Source organism: Ornithorhynchus anatinus, chromosome 14 (genome assembly GCF_004115215.2).
Source record: "Ornithorhynchus anatinus isolate Pmale09 chromosome 14, mOrnAna1.pri.v4, whole genome shotgun sequence".
NCBI classification, from domain to species: Eukaryota; Metazoa; Chordata; class Mammalia; order Monotremata; family Ornithorhynchidae; genus Ornithorhynchus; species Ornithorhynchus anatinus.
The window spans coordinates 44,409,964-44,425,511 of NC_041741.1; the positions used below are offsets into that span (position 1 = coordinate 44,409,964).

The 15,548-nt window shown below is 54.4% G+C and overlaps 1 non-coding gene across 2 annotated transcripts in view; it reads right to left on the minus strand.

The window, feature by feature from the left end:
- LOC107546932 overlaps positions 1 to 1,811 on the minus strand; it is a 49,254-nt gene extending 47,443 nt beyond the window's left edge. For both annotated transcript variants that reach the window (XR_003764497.2, XR_003764496.2), the window contains exon 1: positions 1,680 to 1,811. This is a non-coding gene — a transcript (uncharacterized LOC107546932). The remainder of the gene's footprint in view (positions 1 to 1,679) is intronic.
- Between the last annotated feature and the right edge of the window lie 13,737 nt (positions 1,812 to 15,548).

Below are 15,548 nucleotides of genomic sequence, written 5' to 3' on the forward strand. Positions count from 1 at the left end.
TGCCTCAGTGGAAAGAGCACGGGCTTGGGAGTCGGAGGTCATGGGTTCTAATCCCGGCCCCCGGCACTTGTCAGCTGTGTGACTTCGGGGCAAGTCACTTCACTTCTCTGGGCCTCAGTTCCTCTTCTGTAAAATGGGGATGAAGACTGTGAGCCCCCATGAGGGACAACCCGATCACCTTGTATCCCCCAGCGCTTAGAACAGCGCTTTGCACTGTTTAACAAATACCAACATTATTATTTAACAAATACCGACATTATTATTCTCATTGTGCTGGCACGTAAGTGAGCGCGCACACTCACACACAGGCCTGGCACCTGTGTCTTTCTGGCAGGTGGCTCTAGCGTGCTCAGGGACCCCGGGTCGTCGGGGAGGGGGCGGCCACAGCTGCGGATCGGGAAGGACCGTTTCCCTCACACGCCAGGGACAAGGCTCTCCCGGGCTCGGGGAGAGGGAACTGAGGGAGACAGAGAAGTGTGGGGGGGGGGGGTGGGAGAGGAGGGAGAGCTCCCTTTCTCTTCCCGCTCCCTGATCGGGATCGGCCCCCCACTTCTCCGATGGGCTCGAAGGGATCCGCAGGCTCCCCGCCCCCATCCTCTCCAGGAACACCTCCCCAGCACCCAAGAACATCCCATCCACACCCGGACACTCCGGATTCGCCTCCAAAACGGCCGAGACCCCGTCAGCCTTCAAATGGCCCCCACACACAGACCGGCGTGCGTGCACGTTCACGCCCCGCGGAGACACTCGGCCTCCACACACACCCACCCGACCCAACCGTGCACCCTGCCATCTCCAGCGCGGCCCCGGATCCCCACCCCAGTGCGCCCGCACGCGCATTTACCCACGACGCGCATACATCCCGAAGCCCCCACCCGCACCGTGTGCGCCCACCAAGTGCATGCGGAGCCCCCCTCTCCCCCCAGAAGCGCAGCCCCCCCCGGGCACACCTGCCGCACATGGCGCGGCGGTGGCGGCTCCGAGCCTCGCTGGCCGCTGCGGTATTAGCAGATTTATGCAGCTCTCGAGCCAGATCCCGACTCCGGCAACGCAGCGGCCGTGGCGAGCGAGGGGGTCCACCCAAGGCCGGAGAGACGGCTGGGGCCTCCTCCCTCCCGCCAGCCGTACCCCACAGACACCCCGCCTCACTGGCGTTCTGCTACCGAATCTGATCGCGGCCTCCCTTTCCCGGGGAAACGGGGAGAGGGGGGCGCCTCCGCGGGTTCCTAATCTCCCTCCTCCCCCAAACCCTGCAGGGTCCCAGCCGGCCCCGCCCCCCGGCCCCGCCAGCTCCCCCAGACCCGGGCTCCTTCCCTTCGGGGGTCCCGGCTCCCCGGAGGAGGAGGAGGAGGAGGACGGGGATCCGCCGCCCCGTCTCCTCCTCCGGCACCCATCGCACCCCCGAAGTTGACGACGAGACGGGGGTCGGAAGATGGAGAGGGCCCGCACAGCCGCGACCCCCGGCACATCACCTCAACACCTTCGGGGGGGAGGGGTCTCGTGGGAAGTCTCCCCCCCCCGGACCCCCGCCCCGGGGACCGCTCCGTCACCGGCGGGCCTTCTCCCACCGGCCCGCTCCTGCCGTCCCCGGCCCGAGAGCCCCCTTCCTCCCTCTCCAAGGGGACCGGGGCCGCCCCCTCTTCGGGATGCCCTCCCCCCCCCCCCGAGCCCGAGCTCACCTGCCGGCCGGGTCGGGAGCGGGGGTCCTGTCCGGTCCTGCCTCCGCGGGAGGGAGAGATGCGTAAAAGCGGGCGGTGGGCGAGATGGAGAGGCAGGGCGCGCGCGCCACCGGGCGGGTGCGTGAGTGTGTCTGTCGTCTTGAACTGTGGCATGTACGGTCCGGGTGTGGGCACACAGGTCTCCCCCACCCCCCCCCCGTCCGCTCTCCCTCCTCACATCAGCCCCAGCCAGGGCTCAGCCCCGGGCTGGGGGGGGGGGAGCTTGGGTGGGGTGGGGGCGTCTCCCTCCCGTCTGCGCTCCCGCCCTCTCCGCGCTCTGCCGGCAGCAATTTCCTTTCCTCCAAGGCTCCCCGACCATCCTCCTCCTCCTCTCCTCCTCCTCCTCCTGCTCCTCCTCCCCTTCCGCCCGGGCTGTCTTATTCTCGCCCCCGGCTGAGGGCAGGAGCGGGGGGTCGTCACAGCCCCTCCGGCCCCGCCCCCGCTCCAGCCGCCGCATCGGCCGGAGAGGAGGGCGGCGGGCCGGTGGCTGTGTCGGCATTTAACGGGCCGGGGCTGGATGCCTCCGATGAGGAGGGGCCGGTGCGGGCGGGGGCGCAGAGATGGGGGCCGGGGGCCTTCTCCGCCCCAGAACATGCAACAGCTGGGAAAGTCGCGCCCGCGCAGCCAAAGCGGCGTCTCCCTTTCTTCCTCGCCCTTCCCCTGCCCCCGCAAATTCCCCATCCCCCTCCCCACGCACGCGCGTCCCACACCCGCTCCATCCCACTCCATCACGCAACAGTTTGAAACCCATCTTCCCCGGCCCCCCCCCCGCCCCAACCCCACGGACCACCACGGATCCGCCCGCACACCGGCCCCGCGCCACCGCAGACCCGCTGCCCCTCCCCCGCTGTCATAATAATCACGGTGGTATTTTTGAGCGCTTACTAGGTGCCGAGCGCCCTTCTAAGCGCCGGGGGAGATACAAGGTGCGTTGTGCCTCGCCTTGTATCTCCCCCAGAGCTTAGAACGGTGCCCGGCACCCAGAAAGCGCTTAATAAACACCGTCATCGTCATTATTATCATACGGGGTTAACAGGTTGCCCCACGTGGGGCTCACAGTCTTAATCCCCATTTTACAGATGAGGTAACTGAGGCGCAGAAAAGTTAAGCGATTCGCCCCGAGTCACAGCCGACAAGTGGCGGGGGCGGGATTAGAACCCAAGACCTCTGACACCCAAGTGGTAATAACGGTCTTCGTTAAGCTCTTACTAGGTGCCAAGCGCTGTTCTGTGAACACGGTCCCCCCACCTCCGCTTACACGCGCCCACACATAACTTCCCCCACCCCGCGAAAACGCACGCACGGACCCACCGTCCCCTCACCGCCACAACACGCCCACCCATTCACCGACTCACTCGTACAGATACCACACCCAAGATCCGGGGCTAGGCATCCCTAGGCATCCCGCCGGAGCATCACGGATTGAGAAAACCTCATTCTCTCGCATCTTTCCCCGGGGCTCAGCACAGTGCTTGGGCACCTAGAGATGCTCACCAGATGCCACAGAAAGGGTGTCCCGGAGGTGGGACCTTTCTCTCCACGAGGACGATTCCGTCCTCTCGAAGCCCAGGCCCGCGGACGAGCCCTCGGCGGGCAGAGGGAAAAATTCGGGGGAGGGGGTTCCCCCTCGTCCGGGCCCGCCCTCGGCCTCCCCCATCTTCCCAGGCCCTCGGACGGGCACCCGGAGAGGGAAGGAGTACGCCCTGGCCACTGTTACAACAGGTGGACGCAGGGACGCTCAACTCCCCAGCCAGCTCGCACCCACCCAGGCGCCCGCACACACGTGTCACCCACCTCCATTTACCAGCACACTTCACGCCACACGCCCCCAGCATCCTCGACACCGGCACCACCCAACACCCCCTCTCGGGCCAATTATACGCCCACACGGCAGCCTTCACAACCGCTTTCACGGCGCCGACTCCACCGCAAACACCACAGTCCCCGCATCACCACTTATACACCCACACAGACATTCCGTCACAACGCGTCACACAGCAATCCTCTCCGGCGCAAACACGTCGAAGCACCCTCCCCCAACCATAAGACACAGGCCCGCCACCTCCACTACACCACACATAACAGTCCCCGCGCCACCCCACAGATACGCACCCAGCATCCGTCACCGCCACTCGTACAGCGATCTGTCCCCCACAGACCACACACCGTCTGCCCCGCCCCTGAACAGTCCCCCACCTCCTCTTACACCTGCACACGATATCCCCACAACACCACTAACACAACACTCGCACCAACACACACACACCATCCTCACACCACCGCAGACAAAACTGCATCTCCCCCACTGTAAACACAGTCTCGCCATCTCCGCTTACCACCGCGCACACATAACTTCCCCACACCACTACAGATCCACACACACGACACGCTGTCCCACACCACCAAACCACACCACACGATCACGGACTTACTTATACACACACCCGAGATACAGGGCTGGGAATCCTTAGGTATCCCTCACAGAAGCAACGGTGTCTGAAGAAACCTAATTTTCTAGCATCTTCCCCAGCGCTTAGTACGGTGCTTGGCACCTAGTATTGCTAACAAATACCATTAAAAAAAGGAGACCTGGAGGCAGGATTGATACTCTCACTGTGAACTGAAAACCTTCTTCTGGTTGCCCCTCCCCCCATCATCAATAGATTAGTACCATTTATTGAAACATTTTCTATGCACAGAGTAACATACTAAGCATTTGGAAGAGTGCAATGAGTAATCAACATGATCCCTGCCCTCAAGGGCTATAAAATGAACTATATGATGTTGATGGTATTTGTTAAGCGCTTACTACGCATCAAGCACTGTCCTAAGCGCTGGGTTGTAAAACAGAACTTATTGCCTTAGCCCTCCTCCTCCCCCAAACTCTTCCCCCTTCCCGCCATTCCTAATTTTTTTGTTTGCTTATTTTGAATCTGTCAACTCCTTACACTTCTGGAAAGTGTTTGCACCTGCTGATAAGGGCTTAGTATAGTGTTTTGCACACACTAAGCACTCAATAAATGCGATTGATTGAATGAATGAATGAATGAATGAATACAGGGTCCTAGTTTCCCAGGTGGGTTATCTGAGAGTAAATGTTGACTCGTCGATTCTTTACTTTCTGTATGCCATTCTTCCCCAATTATAGGAACGTAGGACTGTACCAAGGCTATTTCTAGCCTGGAACAGTGGTCTGGACTGCAAAAATCCAATGTTCTGTCTTCGACTGAGGCATCAGAGGATGTCTGGGAGTCAGAAGACCCAGGTTCTAATCCCTACTTTGCCACGGGCCTCCTGGATGACCTTGGACAAGTCACTTGACCTCTCTATGCCTCAGTTTCCACATCTGCATCGCGGCGATAAGATCTCGGTTCTCCCTCCTCTTAGATTGAGGATCCTTTATGGGACAGGCACTGTGCCTGACCTGATTATCTTGTATCTAACAGCTTTTGGCACAAGCACCTAAAAAACAGCCCTCCGTCCACCATTCTCACAGGTGGCTTTTAATCGCGTAAATTCTTAGAGTCGAAGAGGCACCATCGAACACATCTTACCCTCCTGAGAGCTCATCTGGGATTTCGTGAGGCGGTGAAAAGCAGTTAAAGAAACCCTGCGCTTTGAAATTGATCAATCCATCAATCAATGGTATTTACTGAGCGCTTTCTGTGAGCAGAACACTGTACTAAACACTTGGGAGAGTTTAACACAACCGTGCTGGTAGACACGTTCCCTGTCCACGGTGAGATCGCCTCTGAGACCGTGAGGGTCTCGGAGAGAGAATCTCCCGCACGCTTGGGCATCTTGTGCTTGTAATCACTCTTGCACTTTCCGGTCCCTTGCCGGAAGATTTCACAGCTGGAGGGCAAAGCCCTAGTCTGGGAGAAGCAGAGGGAGAATATTTTTGTTCGTGAAGGGCCAGCCTGCCTTGGCCACATCCTACAGTCCTCCTCCCTCACGGTCTCCTCTCCAGGTTTGGAGCTGGACGTCTGAAGTTTGAGGAGGGATATAAAGAGGCCTAGTTGCTGGCGATTTCGTGTTTCTGCCACTTGGGTTTAAATGACTCTGCCCCCACCATTAGATGTGAGCTCCACCCGGGCAGGAACCGGGTCCTTGGTGGTTCACCCCGTGCCCACCTAGCCTGGCCCCGCCATGGGCAACCAGAGGCTACTGGGGGAAGACTATGGCTACACCTCATGGGAGGAGCTGGCCCGGATTTTATCCAGGCCTGGGACTCAGTTTAAACTGGATCTGGCCTAGGGCGAGGAAGTCCAGGGAAAAATCAAATCGCCCCAGAGGAAGTGGAGAGAGCATGGGCCTGGGACTCCTGGATCCGCCTCTTGTCTATGTAACCTTGGATAAATCACTTAACTTCTCTGTGCCTCAGTTACTTCATCTGTAAAATGGGGATTAAGACTGGGAGCTCCATGTAGGATATGGACGTTTCCAAACTGATGAGCTTGTAGCTACCCCAGTGCTTAAAACACTGCTCGGCATATAGTAAGCACTTAACAAATACCACAGTTATTATTATTATTATTATTGTTATTATTAAGTACCAAAGAGCAACATTCCCCACGGACTGGCTGTAACTCCATCTTGTGGTGGGGTGTGGACAGGGCTGACCGATGCCAGGTAGTATAAATAACTGCCAAGTACTGTGCTAAGCACTGGGTTAGGTACGATCCAATCAGAGCAGACACTTTCTCTGTTCTACATGGGGCTTGCAGTCAAATGAACTGGAATTCTGGGACACACCATGCAGGGAGTCCAGGTGAACCTCTGCCCTTTTTTGGGCCTCAGTCTCCCCATTTGTAGAATGGGTGGAGGGACACTGACCGCTCCCGACATCGCCCCAGCCGACCCGCCCCAGTGACCTTCCCTGGCAGACCTCCGTGCCCTCCTTTCTTCCAGGTCGGGAAACTGAGGCCCAGGAAGAGAGCAAGCTAAAACGGAAGCCCCTCGGCCTCGTCCCATTCCAGAAGCCCCGCTGACCCTCTGTCCCAGAAAGAATCCACCTCCTACCTCATTCCGGGCTGATCCAGAACACTGAGCATTGCATACCCAGTTGTGGAGTCCACTGAGACAGCAAGACACATTTATAATCTGGGCCACCGTGCCCAGCTTCATCCAGTTTCCAGACAGAGCCCGTCTCTCCCTGGCAACCACGACGAGGGGCAGCTGGGTTGCTTCCGAGTCAAACGAGAAGCAGCGTAACCTAGTGGATAAAGCACAGGCCTGGGAGTCAGAAGACCTAGGTTCTATGTGTGACCTTGGGCAAGTCCCTCCATTTAAGAATAATAATAATTGTGGTATTTGTTAAGCACTATTTCCAAGTGCTTAGTACAGGGCTCTGCGCGCAGTAAGTGCTCAATAAATACGATTGAATGAATGAATGTGCCAAGCACTGTTCTAAGCCCTGAGGTGGATACAAGGTAATCGGGTTAGTCACAGTCCTTGTCCCTCATGGGGCTCACGGATCTCCGATCCCCATTTTCCAGATGAGGTAACTGAGGCCCAGAGAAGTGAAGTGACTTGCCCAAGGTCACACAGCACATGTGGCAGAGCCGGGATTAGAACCCACAACCTCTGACTCCCAGGCCTATGCTCTTTCCACTAGGCCATGCTGCTTCACTCTCTGTGCCTCAGTTTCCTCAACTGTAAAAGGGGGATTCAAGGGAAGAGTCCCTCCTCTTTAGACTTTGAGTCTTCCGCTCACAGTATCTACCCCAGAGCTTAGAACCTGTACCTACCCCAGTGAACAGTGAACAGTGTTTGGCAATAGAGTAAGCGGCTTAACAAATCACCACACACAAAAAAGACCAAACCTTCCCAGAGCTGGAGCTGGAACTGGACCTGAGGGTAGAAGAAGATGGTGGGTCTAGGCTTTGCCCAGAAATTCCCTGCAGCTCTCTAGGCTGTTAAACTCTTTATGGGCAGGAAACATGTCAATGTGGCCTAGTGGATAGAGCACGGCCTGGGCGTCAGAAGGACCTTGGTTCTAATCCCCACTCTGCCACTTGACTGCTGTGCAACCTTGAGCAAGTCACTTCACTTCTCTGTGCCTCAGTTACCTCATCTATAAAATGGAAATTAAGGCTACGAACTCTATGCGGGACAGGGACTGTGTCCAACTCGGTTATCTCATTTCTACCCCAGCGCTCAGTACAGCGCCTGGCACGTTGTAAGCTTTTAACGAATACTACTCTTAGTATTATCGTTAATTCTGTTGCATTGTACTTTCCCAAGAGTTTAGTACAGTGCTCTGCACAAAGTAAGCGCTCAATAAATACCAGTGATTGACTGACAGATTGATTTCAGGAGGCAGGAGATGGCCAGTGGGCGAGCCCAAACCTGGGGAGCCAGGGGAAGCCAAGGAACTGCTGGGTTTGGTCCTCGGCCGGAGGGTGAGGAGTCTGAGACGGGCTGTGGGAGGAGATGCCTGAGAGCCACGGTTTGTGCCCGGCGGGGAGGAGGACCTTGGCGGCCACGGTCTTTGCTGCCGCTGCTGCTGTTGTTTGGGGCTTGGCCCGATTACTGATGGTTTTTAATTATGTAAATCGGCCCCAGGGCCAGGCGCTGGGCATGGATCCGGCATAAATCAGCACACGGGGAAATAATAAATAAATATATAAACGACTATTTATGGCCCTGGCACCGGGGCAAGTGCCTGGGGGGGAACTGCCCAGTCGCGGGGTGGCCATGTGCAGTGGGAGGGGATCCTTAGCTGGGCAGCCGGGTTAAGGCGGGCCCATGTCACACACCTACAGGGCTACACCCACTCCCACACCGACACTCATGCTCGTCCAAGCACATATGTCACGTGTACCACGGGCAGATATACCCCTCATCGGCCTCAGGGAAATGACCCACATACCACACTCCGGCGCACGAACACACACACACACACACACAACACACACACACACACACACACTCTCTCCACTTGCTTTAAGTCTATGGGTCACTGATATTACATTCTCCAAATGCCCAAAACTGGCATCCACTCCTCCCTGGGTTTAGGAAAAAGGGGAAACTACCCAAAATGGTGCAAGCAAGCCTTAGGTGGTGCCTACACATGCAATAATCTAGATCATTAGGCCGCAGCACAGACTTTTTGGCTTCAGTGATCCAAATATTTCAAGAAAATGGATTTGGGATTCTAAACTCTGGATGGAGCCAAAGTGTATTTGGGGATTCCTTATCTCCAAAAGCATACGGGCAGAACTGCCTCCCCGACCCCGATCTCACACACATTTTAATCAATAAATCAATCATTTGTAATGCAGAGCACTGTACTAAGCGCGTTGGGAGGTACAATATCTCAGAGTTGGGCAGACACATCCCCTGTCCACAAAAGCTTACAGTCTAGAGGGAGAGATGAGATTGATATAAAGGCACGGGCATGTACATTAAATGCTGTGGGGCTAAAGGGGGTGGGGTGAATAAAGGGAGAAAATCAAGGTGTTGCAGAGGGAGTGGGAGAAAAGGAAATGTCAGGGGCCTAGTCAGGGGAAGGCCTCTTGGAGGAGATGTGTCTTTGTTAAGGCTTTGAAGGTGGGAAGAGTAATTGTCAGATATGAAGAGGGAGAGCGTTCCAGGCCAGAAATGTCACCCTGCTGAGGGCCCCATCCCCTCATCTGGCAACTCTCACTCCAGGCCTCTCCCCATCAGGTCCAGGGCAAGAGCATCAGGAGATGCTGCTCGGCTTTGCCCCCCGACAAATGGTAAAGGCCCCCAGGCAGGAAGGAGAAGGCAGCGGCACAGGCCCTGTTCTGTTGGCCCAAAGTCAAGGCCTGGGGTGGATTGGGCAATTATTCATTGATTTGTTCCATATAGATGGCCCTACTGGATAATTAAGACTTCAAATTTTAGGCCCATCTATATGGAAAACAACAACCCTGTTAGTTACCAGATCTCCCAGAGCCCGTGGGCTGGCCCAACCTAGTTAGGACGAGCATTGAGCAACTTCACAAAAACTGTGCTATTGAGCATGGAGAGTTGGGATGAGAAGCAGGGAAGAGACAAAATGGAGACTCTTGTTCCCCTTGCTCTCTCTTCCCGCACCTCTCTGCAGACTTTACACCCACCCCCATTTGGTTTCTCTCTCCCTCCCTTCTTTCCTCCCTCTCTTCCACCTTCCAACCCTTTCTCTCTTCCTCCTCTTCCTCCTTCCATCATCCCTTCCTCTCTTTCATCCTTTCATTTCTCTCCCTCCTTTCTCTCCTCCCTTCTCTCCTCCCTCTCTTCTTCCTTCCATCTCTTTCTTCCCTTCTTTCCTCTCTCTTCCTCCTCCCTTCTTTCCTTCTTCTACCCTTTCCTTTCTCTTCCACCCTCCTTCCTCCCTCCCTCCTCCTTTCTTCTCTTCCTCCCTCCTTCCTTTCTTCACTTCCTTCCACTCTCCAACCCTTTCTTTCTGTCTTCCTCCCTCCATCCCTTCCTTCCTCTTCCTCCCCTCTTCCCTTCCTTCTATCCTCCCTCTCTTCCTTCTTTCCTCCTTCCTTCTTCTGTCTCCTCCATCCTTCCTTTCTCTCCCTCCCTCTTTCCCTCCCTCTCTTCCTCCATCCCTTCTTTCTTCCCTCTTTTCTCCTTCCCTCCCTCCCTCCACCTCTTTCATCCCTTTTCTCTCCCCTCCTCCCTTTCGTTCGCTCATTTAATCATACTTATTGAGCACTTACTGTGTGCAGAGCCACTGGTACTAAGTGCTTGGAAAGTACAGTTCAGCAACAGAGACAATCCATGCTACAATGGGCTCACAGTCTAGAACGGGGGAGACAGACATCAAACAAGTAAAGAGCATCAATAGCAATGATATAAATAAATAAGAATTATAGATACACATCAAAACAAGTAAACCAGGCATTAAATATAACAAATAGAATTAAAGATATTACATATATACACAAGTGCTGTGAGGCAGAGAGGAAAGAGAGAGCAAAGGGATCGAGTGGGCGATGGGGAGGGTAGGGGGAGCTGAGGAAAGGGGGGGAATAGTCTGGGAAGGCTTCCTGGAGGGGGGTAGGCCTTGTGTTGGGGCTTGAAGGGGGGAAATTGTGATTGGCAGATTAGAGGAGGGAGGGCATTCCAGGCCCGAACTTCCCCTTTCTTCTCTTCTTCTCTCCCTTCTTTTCCTCTTCTCCCTCCTTCCCTCCCTACCCTCCCTTCCTCCATCCTTTCTTTCCTCCTTCCTCCCTTCCTCATCTCTCCCTCCCTCCTTCCCTTTCTCTCCCTCCTTCCCTTCTCTCCCTCCTTCCCCTTCGGGGCTCCCTGCACGGAAACTAGAGCTGAGGCTTGGCAGGGGTAGGGGCAGGAACGGGGGAGATGCCGGACCAGCAGAACTGAACCCCGGCGGAGAGCCTCAGAAGAGGCCTGGCCTGGCAGAATCCGCCCTGGAATTTCTCCCCTCCGCTCCCACTGGCTGCGGGCAGCAGAGCCAGATTGATTGTAGCGGCTCCACACGGAAGCCCGCTGGCCCTGGGCGGGGGGATGAATCAGCTTTCTCCCGTCTTGGCCTTCAGTTCTTTCTTTTCTTCGATTGCTTTGCCTTTCCCCCCTTCCAGGCAGCTGAAAACCAACGGACTCGGAGAACACAAATGAATAGGAAGGTTTCTCTTCCGCCTCTGCCCTTCTCTCTGGATCGCCGTCATTCTGGGTGTCTCTGCTGCCTCTCCGTGCATCTCCCTTTGTTCTCTCTACCGTCTCTCTCTCTTTCTGGGTGTCTTTATTTATGCAGACAAGAAGCATGGCGTAGTGGTTAGAGCCCTGGCCTGGGAGTCAGAAGGTCATGGGTCTTATCCCAGCTCTGCCACTTGTCTGCTGTGTGACCTTGGGCAAGTCACTTTGCTTCCTCCGGGCCTCAGTTCTCTCATCTGCTAAAATGGGGGTTTGAGAATGTAAACCCCATCTAGGACAGGGACTGTGTCCCACCCTATTTGTTTGTATCCACCCCGATGCTTAGAATAGTGTCTGGCACTTAGTAATAATAACAATTATTATTATCATTATTATGGTACCTGTTAAGCACTTACTAGGGGGCCAGGACACCGTGAGAAGCAATGGGGTAGATAAAAGAATCATCGAGTTGGACCCAATCCATGTCCCACATGGGGGCTCACAGTCATAATCTCCCATTTTACAGATGACGGTAACTGAGGCACAGAGAAGTGAATCGACTTGCCCAAGGTCACGCAGCAGACGAGTGAAAAGTAGGGGATTAGAACCTATGTCCTCTGACTCCCCGGCCTGTGCTCTAAGCACTAGGTCATACTGCTTGTCCCTGGCTCTCTCAATGTCTCCCCACCTCTGACTCTGGGTGTCTCTCTCTGCCTTCCCGTACGCCTCCGTTTCTCTTCTGCTCTATCTCTCCGGGTCTCTCTGACAATACACTTGGATCCTACCCCTAAGCGCCTTGATCCACACCCCCACCCCCTGCCCCACGGACCCGAGGTACATACCCTTACACTCCGCTAATTTAATAAATGAAATCTGTAATTGATTTTACTACGTCTGTCTCCCCGGGTAGACTGCAAACTCGTTGTGGGCAGGGAACGAGTCTACCAACCTCACTGGCCTGCACTCTCCCAAGTGCTCAGTACAGTGCTCTGCACAGAGTAAACGCTCAATAAATACCACCGAGAGACTGAATCGCTGTCGCTCTGCTCTGTATCTCGTGTTGTCTCTCAACCCAGGCTGGTATGGAGGGGTCTCTCTCCCAAGAAGCGGGCACAGGCCTGTGCCGGAACGCGCGTACCCACCCGTGCATACACATGCACACACAACCCCCCATCCCCCGCAGCGTGCTACGTGCGGGGAACTTGGAGGGGTCGGGCCGAGGCCTTGGCGAGGAAGCACAAGATGTGGTCCCTGCCCAGGGCGGCGTCTCCTATGGCAACGAGAGCATCTCCCCCGCGGCTTTCGACGAACTGGTCCCCTCCGCGGTGGGCACCTTCCCTCGCCTCCCCCCGGCACACTCCGCACCCCCAGCCCCCGCAGATAAATGGACCGGGAGGGAGGGAGGAGGAGGGCGACCCTCAGAAGGGGGCCAGAGGAGGGGGTCGGGGGAAGGTGGGAAGAGGGAGAGGAAAAGGAGAAGGAGAGGGAAGAGGAAAGGGGGAAGAGGAGAGAGTAAGGAGGAGATTAGAAGGACCGACCTCTTCTCGCAGTTTGCGACCGTTTTCTTCCCGGTTGCATGGGGAGGGGCGGGAACACAGAGTAGAACCAGACACAAGACGCCTGGGAGCTGGGTTCTAATCCACCTCTACCACTTGTCTGCTGCGTGACCTTGGGCAAGCCACTTCACTTCTTTGGGCCTCAGTTACGTCATCTGTAGAAGTCATTCATTCAATTGTATTTACTGAGCGCGGACTGTGGACAGAGCATTAAAGAGCCCGGGCTTGGAAGTCAGAGGTCATGGGTTCTAATCCCGGCTCAGCCGCTCGTCAGCTGGGTGACCATGGGCAAGTCACTTAACTTCTCTCTGCCTTAGAACAGCTAAGAACAGTGCGCTTAGAACAGTGCTTGGCACATAGTAAGCGTTTAACAAATACCAACATTATCATTATTATTATTACTAACCGCTTGGAAAGTACAATTCGACAACAGAGACAATCCCTGCCTAACAACAGGTTTACAGTTAAAAATAATAATGATAATAATAATAATAATAATGGTATTTGTTAAGCGCTTACTATGTGCCAAGCATGGGGATTGAGATTTTGAACCCCATGTGGGACAGGAACTGTGTCCAACCCGATTTACTTGCATCTACCCCTGTGCTTAGTACAGTGCCTGGCACATAGTCAGCACTTAAATAACATTATTATTATTATCTCCAAGGGCTTCGAGTCTAATGGAGGAGAGAGGGGAAAACACCCATAAATATTCAGATGAACACAAAACACAACTGGCAGAAAAATAAACCGCAGGAAAGATACATAGAAATGCAAACAGCCCAAGTACATTCATGATTTTTATATCCACTACATAATTTACGGTAATCAATCAATCGTATTTTTTGAGTGCTTTCTCTGTGCAGGGCACTGCACTACACGTTTGGGAGAGTGCAATATAACACACATAGTTGGTAGACAGATTCCCTGCCCACAGCGAGCTTACAGTTTAGAGAATGGCACAGACCTTCATTTGATTTTTAAGCTCACTGAGGCCAGGGACCTAAGGTCTTTGGTCATTTCTGGCAGTGCTGTGATAGGGCCCAAAACATCAACCAATCAATTAATGGTATTTATTGAGGGTTTACTCAGTGCAAAGCACTGTACTAAGCACTTGGGAAAGTACAACAGTGACTTGGTAGAGTCCTGCAAGGAGTTTACAGCCTAGAGGGAGAGACAGACATTAAAATAAATTACAGAGATGGGGAATGGTGGAGTATAAGGATATGGACACAAGTAATTTTTATAGTATTCAATAATAATAATTATAGTATTTGTTAAGCACTTACTATGTGCCAGGCACTGTATTAAGCACTGGGGTAGATACAAGCTAATCAGGTGGACACAGTCCTTCTCCCCTAAGGTCACACAGCAGACAAGTGGCAGAGCCAGGATTAGAACCCAGGTCCTCAGACTCCCAGGTCTGTGCTCTTTCCACTAGGCCACATGGCTTCTCTATGCCTCTGTCTTGCGAATTGATGAGTGCCCTCCTCTCCAGCATCAAGCCAGGGGAGAAAGATAGGGAAGGGGCAGGAGACGCCCCACCCCCCATCATACGTCCCCCCTTTTTTTTAAATTTTGATTTGGTTTCATCCCCGAGGCGAAAGATTAAAGCGAAAGAGATTAAAAGATTAGAGCAGAGGGGAGGACACGGAATTTGCCATCTCTCTTGCAGCTGTTGCGGGGAGGGGAGAGGAGCAGGGAGTCAGGGGGACCCTCACTCCAGCCCCTCCTGATTCATGCAGTGATTCATTCATTCAATCGTATTTATTGAGCACTTCCTGTGTGCAGAGCTCTATACTAAGCGCTTGGGAAAGTACCATACAGCAATAAAAGAGAAAATTTCTGCTCACGTTGAGCTCACAGACTAGAGGGGGGAAAGACAGAAATCAGTACAAGTAAACAGACACCAATGTAAATAAATAAAATTACAGATATATACATAAGTTCTGTGAGGAGAGGAGTGGGGGGAGAAGAGCAAAGGGAGCAAGTCAGGGTGATGCACAAGGGAGTGGGAGATGAGGAAAAGTGGGGTTTAGTCTGGGAAGGCCTCTTGGATAAGATGTGTCTTCAGTAAGGCTTTGAAGGGGAAAGTCTGGGCAGATTTGAGGAGGGAGGGCATTCCAGGCCAGAGGTAGGACGTGGGCCAGGGGTCGGCAGTGAGACGGGTAAGATCAAGGCACAGTGAGAAGTTTAGCAGCAGAGGAATGAAGTGTGCGGGCTGGATTGTAAGAAGAGAAGAGAGAGGTGAGGTAGGAGGGGGCAAGGTGGTGGAGAGCTTTAAAACCAAGAGTGAGGAGTTTTTGTTTGATAAGGAGGTGGCTAGGCAACCACTTGAGATTTTTGAGGAGGGGGATGCCCATACCACCTTTTCCCTTCATCAGTAGCAGGGAGGAAGACTGGGGCCTGTGGCTGAACCCCGGCCTGGCTCTCCCCGCTCGGCCCATCTTCCCCTGTTCAGGAGCTCTGGGGCGCTCTTCTGCTTGAGGGAAGAGGAATGCAGGACGAGCTTGGGGCAAGAAGTGGGGGCAAATAAGTGGGCATCTCCCCTTTACCCAATTGTCCTCCTCCACAGTTGAATGAATGCCCTGTCCTGGCTAGGTTGTTTAACCCACTGCCCTCTGAGCCTGCATAGAGGGAACTGGCCCTTTTCCCAGCCTCCCCC